General features: G+C 28.4%; 1 protein-coding gene across 1 annotated transcript in view; it reads left to right on the top strand.

Annotated features, from left to right (window-relative positions):
• LOC114126943 ((11Z)-hexadec-11-enoyl-CoA conjugase-like) overlaps nt 1-14,289 on the top strand; it is a 52,402-nt gene that overhangs the window by 20,947 nt on the left and 17,166 nt on the right. The gene's annotated exons all lie outside the window — the stretch shown is intronic.

Genomic DNA, 14,289 nt, shown 5'->3' on the forward strand with positions numbered 1-14,289 from the left:
AAAAGTTACAATCTTATTGTATTATTAATTTTGTATTAAGAAAACATTATAATCAATGCACATTTGAGACTGTTGCTAATTTAATGTTAATTTGGAAATTCACGGATGGTTTGATAAACCGCAGAAAGCGAAGCGCATAAACAATAATAATTTACAATCAGCTATACATATTGTGTTAGTCAGTTAGCCACTAGCTGTATAATGTTTAGACTGCATTTAATTTTGACTCGATGATTTTACTTGAAACTTTTAGATTATCGCTATGGTCTTGCCATTAATAGACTGTGTAAACTTTTACCAGTGGCGAATTCATAGAACTTCGCCGAGGAGTTTGTATAATAAATTGCATAATTTCATTTGGACATTTTGTACATAATTTAATTTGCGGACTATAATATACATATAGGTTCCTATTGTGTATTATTACACATCGGGTTACTTCGCACGTATGTAAATCATTCGATTCAACTGTATTTTGCTAGATGTATATCAATAATTAATAAATATAAATATTAATTACGAGTTATTTTGCGGATAACCCTCTCAGTATACGTATTATTTCATTTCTCGTACATATTATTCGATCCTAACACAATAATATATAATATATCTACCAGCATGGATGTCGGATACTGATACGGTATATACAATTACTAATCCCAATAATAAGGAGCTCTAACAGGATTTAATTTAACCTCGATACCTATGGTTGTTTAAATCCAATTGTCGGTGTTTAGGCCCGAAAACACTAATTTCAGACGGAACTGCGACTGCAAGCAAATTTGACTGCAAAACGTCTGTATGTATCGCATTGCAGTGACAGTTTGTGGTTCGATCATAGCTGAAAACATATAAAACAATGGTGTACGTCAAAAATAAATAATTAGCTCCGTGACGTATCGGTTATAATATCGAATGATTTATACGGGGTGATCTATTTAGCTCAAGACACTGTGTTTTTATTATTTCGGAAAACACAAACGTTTTTGAAAATATATTATGTGTCTTACATGATTTTGAGTCGTTACAAAACAATATTGTATGATATGATATTTTTTTTTACTATATTTTCTTTTTTGAATAACAAAATACATTTTTCATTTCATAGAAGCAGAATATTCAGAGTATTTAATTTATAAAAATCTAATTTTGGACAAGTAGTTTGTTATACAGATGAGTGGAGTAAAGGATCAACATTAGGCGGGGTACCCTTGTACCACTAAATACCGCTCATCTAAACTTTAAATAATAACCTCATAACTACTCTCATAATTTAATTTTTATACACGGATAAGTACTTAAAAAAATATTTTGCTCTGGAATAAGACATAAAATACATAATATTGTTGTTTCAAAAGTAAATTATTTAAAAAAATGATGACGGTAAAAATAATAGGATATATTTTTTTTTAGAAAAATGTTATTTTTTTATCAACTTAAAATTATATAATATGTATATAAAAAAAAATCACCCGGTTTAGAGCTACACACAGAGATATGGTTGTAATTATATTTAGTATTATATGCTTTTAAAATTCATCGTGTTTATGAATAATGGTATTTCCGCCGGGGTTAATAATATTTCAACAATGTTATTGTTTTATTGACGTTTTAATTGGTTTTTTAAATTCCTGATTATAAGAAATAAGTTAAAAAATAAAATTGCATATTTTAAACGATTGCCATAGTTATTGTGTAGTTATAGTACAGCAATATTTTATTTTAATATAATATACAATTAGTGAGTAGTTAACAGTTTAACTTGTCCACTGTATCGCATAGTAGGTACTGCGGTGCCCTGTTTGACCGTCGAAACTGGGAATTTGACACTAAATACACGGTCCTCCGGATACTATTTTATGTATAGCGGCCAAATTCATGAAGGGCATTATAAATACAACAAAGTATAAAATCATATAACAATACAGAATTATTTATTAGTGTATAGGGATTAGAGAATGCTGATATTTCGCTTATTTTATCATTTTTTTCTGCACATTTCACAATTTAGTTTTAATTCATTTGCGAATCGACGGATATAATTTTAAGTATTTTTGACCTTTGTTATGGTTGACCTTTGTAAATATCTCGTCGCTAATGGATACATAAATGGCTAATAAGTTGAGTTTAAGCGGTGAAAAGTAACGCTTATTAATACTATTTATTCTATTATCTATTAATAATTGTGTATCCGTAAGGACAGTCGATTGGATAGGCATTTAACATGATTAAAATGCTAAAAAATTCAACATTTTTTATGTTTTATAAAAATCCGTGATTTGTAAATTTATTCATTTTTATTATTGTTTTAAAATGATATTTTAACCGTAGCTATACCTACTAGTCCTACTAATATTTCATATTAACCATTATACTTTGAAATAAAACTTATCGTTCTAATAGCATTTTATACTGCTATTAGTAGTTCTTATAAAATATACTTGGCAGAATAATTCTAGTAATCTTAAATCGTTTTTGGTTGTGCTTAGCGAAATTAAATAACATATACATTTTTAAAATAACGAAACAATATAGATATAAATTGTATTATAAAATACAATTCAATCTTCTAAAAACCCAAAATTCATCATAATAATCTAACATCTTATATTTTTTTTAACAGATTTTCAGAGTGGAACGCAAACATACTTGTTCAGCTCTATATTATACATTTATAATATAGTTTCCTATAAAAAAAAAAAATTCCTAAAAATAATAAATAATATACGTATAACCTGCATGGCCTTAATTCACAATATGTCACCTATCATTGAAAAAAGTATTAAAATGTATTAGTTACGATATCTGAGAAATATGACGCCTCAAATATGTTTTAGACATGTATTATATTCCTCGTTAAAACTTTTCAAAGTTAAACTGATATATTGATTACGAAACAGTAGAAATTTAAAAATTGATAGTTTCGTGCGCACGACACATTTTGATTGGGCCAAAACTTTAAATTAGTATTGGATTATTGAGATAATATATATATGTTTGTGTAGGTATTTTAGTATGCGAGGGTGTATATTGTAAATTTTACGTGTTTAACTGCGTGTCTTCCGTGACGTTTCAATTTTTCAAGCTATAAACAATGTGAATAATGTGATGTATATCGATATTGATGTATTCCTCTATAACGAGAATCTCAAGACTTTTGAACGGGTCTTAAATCAAATTCCTATAAATACCTATATACAGATTTATGAAGCGAAATAATTTTATCCAATATCTTTTGTGATAATTCTATGAGTACCTCAGTCGCATAGTACTTACTCGCGTGTATTTGACGGATTCAATTAAGCGAACGATAAACAGCTATACCAAATCGGTTTATACGCAAAACCCAGTATATTATGAAAAATTACATATCTTATATATTTATACATAATTTTTTGTGTTCCTGTATATAATTTTTTAACATTCGTTTTTTATATTATACTATCTATAAAAATAATTTTACAATAAATTTAAGTGTTATAGGTATTTAGTGGCTTTGTATAGTATATACTTGAGTGAAGAGACCTTCCAATGAAAGGTACTTCGGCGTGGGTGTGTTGTATAATTAAAAAAAAAATTATTTTACTTTAAAGGATACGTACTGGCTACTGTATAGTTATTCTTATATATACCAGTGTCACAACTTTGTATTGTATAGAGTGCATTATTGTACATCACTTCAGTAAGGTTTTAGAGGGCTTCAATTCTGCTAACATCCAAAATTTATTGATAATATTGTATATAATAAAAATTCTTTATAACGATGTCGATGATATTGACATACCGGGTTTAATGTCTCTAAACTAAACATTCTGGTTAAACTAATGTATTTTGTATGATAATTTTGATAGATTAATATGATGTTCTGCGACTACACGGATTGTAATGACTTGGACGTTTATTTTTGGTAAATTAAGATAAATATTTTATCTAAAATGACCTGGCGATATACGATGAGTGATGTTATCGCCATGACGGGTTTTGACTACATTCAATTTTAAGATAGGCAAAATATTAACTATTTAGTGTCAAATTTATGGTTATCAATAGTACGTATAGATACGAAAATAAACTGAAAAAGTGATAACGAAAATACAAAAAGATTAAAACGTGTTAAAAAAAATAATAGTTTTCTTTAAGTATATGCTATGAAATTACATTTTATTTTTTAATATTTTATTCAATTAGAGTTAAACTTTTGTAACTAAAATACAATTTAATATGTTTATTTTTTTGTAATAACTTTATTGTTGGTTGTATTTGTTATGACTATAATATGTTTTTTATTATTATTAGCTATTTCGGTCTGAGAACCTTTTGAAAATATAAAAAAACTGATTTCTTCAAATCTTAAGATTTGATTCCAATGTATAGTATGGATTCTTTTAGATAATAATATATAAAATACATTAACACTTCGAAACTTCATGTAGAGACATAACTGTAAAACCAATACATCGCTTGGTTTGCGTTGAATCTAAAATCCTTACCCCATAAAGAGCATTTTAACTTTTGTACATAAGTACATGAGTACTTATTATTGATTTATACACGACCATCGTACTTCCGATTTTAATTATATAAATTTGAAATTTCTATTGTACAGACTTTGTAGAACAATGTCATAACCAGGGTTTTGTTTTGAGAAGAGAGGTGGCTGTTAATGTGTTATTTACGAGAGACCTAACGAGCATCCCTCATAAGTTTTGTACGCAGCTGATGACACGGGTACATATAAGCATTTTGGACTTTTGAAGCAATATACATTTTAAAAAATAACAATTTTAATACATCTCACGTTAATACGAGTGTTCGCAAAACACTTAAAACGTTTTACACTATCGGACAATTTGGAGCCGGGATTCAGTCCATGACTGTTATAGAAGGATGATTAAATTTAATACAGAAGTTTAGCTATATAATCACAAGGAGCAACCAAAATATTAATAAACATTGTTTATGCACGTTAGCGCGACGTTTTTATTTTATCTTCACCGGTGCACTAAATAATATTATTATTATATTACGCACGGGTTAATACATTTCTAATATCGTCTTGTATTTAATATTTTATATAATTATTCGCGTGTACAACATTCCCGCCCGTTATCACACGACTTATAGGAAGTTCAATACCTTCGTATTCGTATAATATATACATTAGATTTCGATTCGTATTCAAAACGTCCGTTCAGCGTGCGTACGAGTATAATATTTTATCTATACATGTGAATACCTCTAACAATATATTAATTTCGGCTACTTATATTCGTGTATGCCGGCAAGCACGTATGATTCGCGTATATATATATATTATAATATACGTGTATAATACCTAACCTATGCACGTCATACGTACCACGCGTTATACTATGACGGATTTTGGCGTTCTACAGATTTATAATATGTCCACTCACCCTCCTACCGTACCACAATGAGGTTTAACCTCGAGATGTGTGTTCAAGGCGATTATATAATCGTTAAACAGTAATTTTTATTGTGAATGTAAAATACGAGTACTTTTTTTCTTTTTTTTTTTTACTGAAACAGTTGAAGTGTCATCGTTTCAACAAAATTTTTGAAAAAAAAAAATAAATATTTTTTATGGTTTTAGATTTTTCAAACAACAATACACCTACGTACGTTTTTATACTTTTATTCCGAAACAGAATATTATTTCTCTTGACGATGTTCACGTACGCGAAAATGCAGGAATTGCGAACCAGACATTAATTAATAAAGTTTAGACGTCAAAACGTTGTGTTGTTGTATGACTTGAAATGATAAAAACAAGTTTTCAAAAGTATACGAACTCAACTCGCCCGAGGAAATGACCGTTAAGTGATAAATGAATCACCCTGTACAGTGTACGTATAATATATTGTAATATTTACATTACATAATGGCGCGCAGCGCCGCGCGTTTCCTTCCGTGCCTTTAACGACCGTCAAAATCGCTGTTGACGGATGTAAGCCCGCCGAATCGTTAACGTGGTGATAATAATAATAATAATAATAAATATTATTATATTGTGTAATATCTTTCAGAAAACGCGATGATGGTTTATTATGAACTTTTTGGCGGACATGAAATAAGGCTTGATGGGAAAATATTTATATCGTTATAATAATATATCCATACGCATAACAACTATATTATACAAACTATTTTTATTCGGCATAGCAATGATATATAATATGGTTGTCAACTAGATTTATAATTGACACGTGCAGATAAAGAAAACTCGTGCTATTGCATTATGTACGACCAGAACTGCTGCCGCGTAAACTACTCGCGTTTTGATTATATTATTATTATTATGCGTTTAACGATCATGGCGACGACGGATGACAAATTAATGAGGCGCTCGCGTGTTTCCAAGTGTCTACGTATATTATAACGTAAAGCCCACTGAAGATGGACGTATATTATGTCCATAAATCTTATAGATCCAAAAGGATCCCCTATAGTTAGTTGCTTTTGTCGATCTATCGGTTCCGGCTCAAAAAATATTAATATATACTATTAAATTAATCTGACAAATAGTTATTGGCATACATCGATTTCAGATGTGTAGCACGAGTCGACTCATCGGTCCATATTTCTTATTTTTGTCTGTTTAATTTAAAAACCGTTTTACTTGACAGCATTTTTTATGTGCTATAGAATATTCTATTACTATTTTCTGTTGATAAATTATAATTTATAATTATTAGGTATTCGTTTTTTTTTTTTAAATAACAACTCATACTATTTGTCATCAATCAGTTCTAAGTTAATATGTGTGATTTTTTGCACGAGCTGTATTCGTATGCAATATTCATGCTCATGAATGCATTTAATAGACGCTTGTACCTATAATGTATGTTTTATAAATCACGTTAAAAAAAACAATAAATGAATTAATGAAGTACATGTATTAATAAAAAACATACTTACAATAACCTTAAACCATGTAACCTATTTGATAGTATATAGGTATAATAATAGTTCGTCGCTCGATAGATTATTGTAAAGTAACAAAAACGGTAAAAATAATATGTCCTTACGAATATTATAATCTAATAGGAATATAATATTCAATAATCAAAATTTAATATGACGAGAAACTCTGTAAACGTTGTTTTGATAACCCGGTGGAAATTTTATGATTTTGATGTATTTTTTGATTTTTCAAAGTCCATAAAATACGAGTACATTCGAGAAATCGTTTAAAATTACCCTGGTTTTAGTAACAATCGGGTTTAATGACCTTAGATTAAAGGTCTCGGCAATACTCCTATGTTTTATGTACTAATTTGTACGAGTTGTGTTGTTTTATAACGACCATAATGATGTGATAACGTTAATTTTTGGAGTATTTAATAAATATTTTATCTATACAATGACCATTACAAGTCATATTAACAGGCAATTATTACAATTATTTACATTCAATTAATTAGTATGTACATTGTACATTTTCAGTTTAGAAGTTAGATCGTAATTAAAATTGATATTCTTTAGTTCGTTATAATAAGACTTATTAGTTAGGTTAGGTTATTGGAGTGCGATTCTTGAAACGAATGGAAAGTGAAAAAAAAATATTAATTATTTCTTCAGTTAAAATATATAGGTTTGTGAAATCTAATTAGAGATGAAACTGCTGTATATTTTAAATATATATATAATATTATTACAGACTATACATGTTTTAAATAGCATAGCGCATTCTTTGTCAGGAATACTATAATCAATATTTGGGTATCATTCGCGTGCATAATATAATATAACTATTGATCGCCCGATGGTCTCAAATAGTATTTTAGTATATTGTTTATTGTTTATCCTGATATATATATATCGGATTCAAAAAACAAGAAAACATTATTTTGGGCAGGTTTTTTTTTTTTTTAATATCGGCGGTGAACGTTTAGGTATAGTAAACGAATTGGCAGACCCACGCGTTACAACACAGTGTTATTTCCAAAATATTTTTTTTACCTTTCTGAATGTTATATACTTCTGCTCATATCTATCTATAATGATATCCTGATATTCCGGTTAAAATTTTTTTGCGTTTTGTTCGCAAATAAAGCGTTAGGAAATTATTTGTTTATTTTGGAGCGCGCTTGCATCCGACAAAAAAAAAAAAAAATTATGGGTTTCCAATTGTGCCGAATTTATGTTATAGTCGTGGGTGTTGATCAAACTAAATCAGTCTTTGGTATTATTTCTGTATATGTATTATGGTGTAATGACAAAACTCTCACATTTTTTAAAATTTAAGTAGTTTTTTGATAATACATATTTAATGATATTATTTATTGCATTATAATTTTTATTGTGTGTATGAAAATCATTTTAAACTAATGTATGATAATTAATAATATAAATACAAGTATACATTATGGGTCTGAAAATATTCATACTAATATTATATTGATATTTAGTGATTTGACGAGATATTAAAATGAAATGATTTTATAATTTTCAAATAAGTGGGTGGTATTATACAATAGAAAAAAAACGAAAAATTCAAATTTATAATATTCAAGATTTTTTTTACTTATTATCAGATCATAATGACTATGGATTCAACATACCTATTTAATATATTTATTAATTTAAACTGCAGAAAAATAAATGTAAGACCGCATTATTGATTGCATTTACATTTTGTTCATTTTGTATAATATAATATGGTATTTAACCTACATAAGTGCAAACTTCAATCTCGGAATTTTATATGCAAAATATAACGGAACATCTGAAGTGATAAACGAAATTAAAAAGTTTTGTTTGTGTAAATATTTTCATTTGAAGTTGTAAAATGTTTATGTGCAATCAAATGAAAACCATTAACTTAATGTTTATTTGAAAATACAACTTTTTAAATTTATTATTCTGTTTAATTATTTAGAGAACTTTGTGAATTATTTTCAATACCGACGATATTCATTACATTAATCAACATTATTAACAATGTATTTGATGTTCAAACCATTTACCGATTTGGAGCAAAATAATTAATATATGTTACAAAAATGCATTATCTGTGTCACGCGGTATAATAAATCGTTCTAAAACCTAGTGTCATTGTGGTGGTCCTCATATTATTATTGTACATCACTCAAAACAGTTTCTATAGTCCTTTCCAAATGTATTTGAGGGTGTTAAACGACAATTTTAAATGTCATTTTGAATTTATTATAAAAATACTTATAATACAGTTATAAGTGTGCGTTTGAATCGCATAAATACGTTTGCAAACAGCGTGTTTGCAATGTATTAAACATTTATAATTTAGACATAAGTGTTTTTTCAAGTTAGGCAATAATTTGCATTCAATAAATTCATTCTATGAGTTTTGATTTTAGTGATTAAATGATTTGTAATTTTAAAAAAGGCACTGCAAAATAATTCGATTTCAAAACGTTTTTCTATTTATAAATTTTCTTTTAGTGATATTTACCTATATAGATGTTAATAAATCATTAAAGGAAATACTCATAATTAATTTTTTTAATGGTACAAGTACAACTTCTATTATTAAATTGATTGAAGTAAGTTTACATACATTTCAAAGTCATATTTTATTAAATATCGATTAATTTTGTTTTATAGTTTTATAGTTAAATTCTTACAATTATTCTAAAAGGTATATGTAAGAGTCAATTTTCTGTTTTATTCAAAATTTATATTAATAATTGTATGATACTGAAAGAAATAATATTACTCTTGTAATGCTATCTGAAGTTTCACTTTAATTTTTATATATTTTTTTTACATTGAATATTTATACACACATTTAAAATGTGTGGATATAAATTACACTACCTCATTAATTTATTCCTATACTAAATGAGTTTTAATTAAACTGTGTACATAAGAATTATTATTATTTAACATGACAAATAATATTTTTCATTTTAAATAAAATTTGTTTTCTCTCGTTGTTAATTAAATTATCGTTTTAGTATAAAAATACTCTAAAAATTAATTAATATTAAAGTATAATATGGAACAAAACAATACGAAATTTTTGTATAGAAATAAAAGAATAATTAAGTATTAGACATTTTCACAAAAATTTAAATTTAAATTTTCTAGTCACGATCATGTTTTTGTTTTTTTGGTAAAAAGATTAAACATTTAGCATACGATTTTTTGTTATAAGTTATTTTTACAAAATGCATGTGTAAAATAATTGTAGTCGTTTAAAATTTAAATGTTGATGGAATTGAATGTTCAATTATAAAATGAATAATTTTGAATACATTTTTGTTTTTCTTTTGTAGCTTTGAAAAAGTTTCTTGGTGTATGGATTTACGAATAAAAATTTGTTATGTATGATGAAATTTTATTCTTAAGATAAGTAGAATAACCTTTATAAATACTCGTATTATGAATCGAGTTATATTTTATAATAGGTATTATAAAGGAGTATTTTTAAAATATACGTAACCTTAATATGACTGATTTGTTTGATTTTCATTTAAAATTTTTAGTCATTATTGTGTAACTCGTGGAGTGAAATCATAACACCCGACTAACATTGTTTTGGTTTAACTCGTCAACATTATGTCTGTTTGACGAGTTTTTCACTCAATAGAAAAAAAAAAACGTGTTAAATTTTTTATCTACATTTCTGTAATTGATAACAATAATAGATTACCTATGTACCCAAAAACTTGGTCAACAAACGAACATTCGTATTTCACGCGGAATAATCAGCTGTGGTTTAAAAAAGTGTCGTGACTACGTTGTTTAACATTTCGTGTGATGTACATTATAGAGTGTGATCGTTTATACTTGGAACGAATCCAATCGCGGGACCTAATATATTATATTATATGCTCGTCCTAGACGTTTACTATATATAATATAATATATAATTCAATACTCCGTCGCCTATGGAATGATGGGATCCCGGTTTAACGTCTGCGACTTATTTCCGGTTCATCCGTTCGACATACCTATTATTATTATTATATTAATTTTCTTGGACGTTTTCACGCAGGTACTTCATATTATATTCATTTATTATTTATATATACATGCACTGTAGCTTGTAGAATTGGTATATGGTGGTTTGGGGGGGGGGGGGGGTAGATTAGGTGGACCTACCTCCGCGGCCTTTAAATTGCTAGCAGGTCTTTTCGCTGCAGGATGTAATAAGAACGATCCACACAAATTCCTCCCTCCTTAAAAAAAAAATTGATTTATTTTCGATCCCATTACAGCAAACACGCCTGCGGTGAACCTCCCGCTTGTCTGCTTAATGTTACTGGAGTTGTGTTCATTATATACTTACGGGAAAAGGTAGATTTACGCATATTTTACCGACTAGGTAGTGGCTATAGGTTAAATATGAAATTTATCGACCAAAATTTACAAACGTTTATAGTTCACGAACTCGAGAGCTGCTAAGTTCTATCCGGAGATTTATTTCATTTCTAGCGAGGAGACGACGTAATCAGCTCGCTCCGATCGGGATCGCTCGGATCCTACGATATTGGGCCTATATCTATAGCCTAAACTACGCAGCAACTGAAACCTAACTTTCGCAATATTTGTCTCGAGTTTTTCTATCAGATCGCCGTCGCCGGGCTCGTGTATAATATTATGAAGCGTATACCGTTTAATACGATTTAAAACTACCACCGCGAACAAGACGAATTGTTGGCCACCTCCGTAGCGAAGAAGAATTCGTGGCGCGCGCACGTCGGCCGGCGGACGGGAATGAAGAAGACCGCGCGCGGCCATGCCAAATCCGAATCTAATTTTAAAAGCGACGCGTATTACGACGCGGTGTTACTACAGCAGTGGAGGTTGCCGACCGCCGGGCAATTAGGCCAGGTACGCGCGTGCGGGCTACTGTTTTAAAATGTAAAAAATGAAAAAAAAAATAAATTGTAGGACACTTATAGTATTTAAAGCGCGTGTGTAGGTATATAAATATACTGCGACGGGGGAACACAAAAAAAAAAAAAACGAAAAAAAAAAAATCAAAAAATCTGTGTCATAATTTTTTAACGCTAAACATGACGTACTCGTTTGCACACACGCTCCACACTGCCCACACGTCTAACATCATATATTATACTATTCAGAAAATACTGACTATAGGTTTATATATTGTTGTTCTACCGCGGCCGTTTTTTAGCCGTATTCATATTATAATAGCTGGTCACCGCTTACTGAAGTATTATTATATTACGGTTTTTGGTGTATTATGTTATCACCGTGCGAAACATGGCAGGTATAAACGGTTACACGATGTTATGTAAATTCGGGGAAGGTTGAAACCGTCGATTGGGCCAATAATACGAGCGTAGATCGGTTGAGCGAATCGACACGAATCGTGGTCTGTTCGACCAAATATTATACATATATATTACATCGTTTGTGCGAGTGCTTATTCCACCAAAAATACCGTTTGAACGAATTAGTATGAATAGGTTTGTATATGCAAATTGGTTTATATACTGTATACAGTGTATATCTACTAATGTACCTACTATTGAATCGAAAAAATAAAAATAAAATCACTTACAATAAACATAATTAATAACGAACTCAAACTTAAAAAAGATATTGATAAAGTAATGACAGTACCTAATGCACTGTCAGAAATTAATAAAGTAATATAATTTGAGCAACGTAGTGCGCACGACAGTAAAAATAATTTCACTCGCTCAATCGGTGTACATTTTTTATTTTTTATAAACTGGATCTCGTCAATATAGCATCGATTCTGTCAGTACAGGAAGTTTTAAAACAACCCATCGATTGCGCCACTAACCAATATTTACTTGTAGCCAACCTAGTTACTCTTTGACTTTATTAATTATTGTATAAAATAAAATTTACATTAGACAAAATATTTATTTTCACATAATATGCTGAATTTCTAATGGAAAGAAAAGATCAATAATTTAATACTGTACACATAGCAGGCAATAATTAATGACGAAGCGTAGATTTAAAGTTTTGGGAATAATTTTTCACGTTTAATTACATACAAAATAGACTTGGTATAATCACAATAATTTGCATAATAATAATTTACGAAATATAAATCAATCATCGATCATCTATAGATGATAATACTTATAATACTTATCTATTAAGTATTACAATAAATTAATATGTAATAATATGACGTATAATATTATAAAAATAAATAATAAATTAATAAAAATACATTACCTATACTACATATTTTTTATGACATTACTAAATCTTTTATAATTTATTATTTTTTCAAAATTTAGTTTTAAGTTAACAAGAGGTTGTAATACCAAAAAACTGTTTATTAACGTAGAATACGTGGTGTTTACTTCAATTTAAAAACGATTGATAACATTACGATTTGTAATTTTTGTTCGGTATAAGTTTATATTTTTCCATATTTTCTCGGTTCCGTTAGTATTACAATTTATTATTAAAAAAGTCGATATCTAGGTTGTTTTACAACTACCTGTACCGGTAGAATCAATATATATTTTACCACACTATATATTCATATGGAATCGATGAAATCCCATAAATTCATACAGGAAATAAAACCTACATTTACTTAAAAATTTAAACTTTTTGTACTGTACGAATATATTATATCATAACACAATTCAACTATCTAAATTTATCTTTATTACTTATACTGTATAATATTAAATAGAATAGACAATACATTTTGTTGTATTCAGTATTCGTTGATTGTTAAAAATTTAATTTAAGGATTTTTCCATTCAGATAAAAAAAAAACAAATTTTAACTTTACTGACTAGTGGTGTACACTGTTTTTTTTTATAAGCATTTTCAACATTTTTTACGAAATACCCGACATATTTTTGTATACACAAACAAAAATGTTTTATTTGGTTTTGTTGTATAATAATATTTTTAAATTCATAATAACATAAGTTTTAGTTCGTAACATTGTAATAAAAAAATCCACCAGTCAATTTACCTGTCACCCAGCCACTCGCCACCCGTTTTTATTGTGGTGTTCGTGTGCAACATTCTGTCATCAATTACACTCAAGTTGTCAGTTATAAGTTTGAAGGAATTTTGGAAGAACATTTGTTTTAGTATCGAAATAATATCATTTTCGTGTAGGAATACATTATATTGAACGTAAGAAATAAAATGAAATTCAATGTTTTTTATTTACGTAGGAGCAATAATAAGTTTCTTACATTTCCTCGCACGGATGCACATTTTTCGTGCGTAGAAACTATACTCACACAATATAATATCTGTATATTTTACCTGTTAAGTCTTTGAGCCGAAACACGTAAA

Source organism: Aphis gossypii, chromosome 2 (assembly GCF_020184175.1).
Source record: "Aphis gossypii isolate Hap1 chromosome 2, ASM2018417v2, whole genome shotgun sequence".
In the NCBI taxonomy this organism is placed as follows: domain Eukaryota; kingdom Metazoa; phylum Arthropoda; class Insecta; order Hemiptera; family Aphididae; genus Aphis; species Aphis gossypii.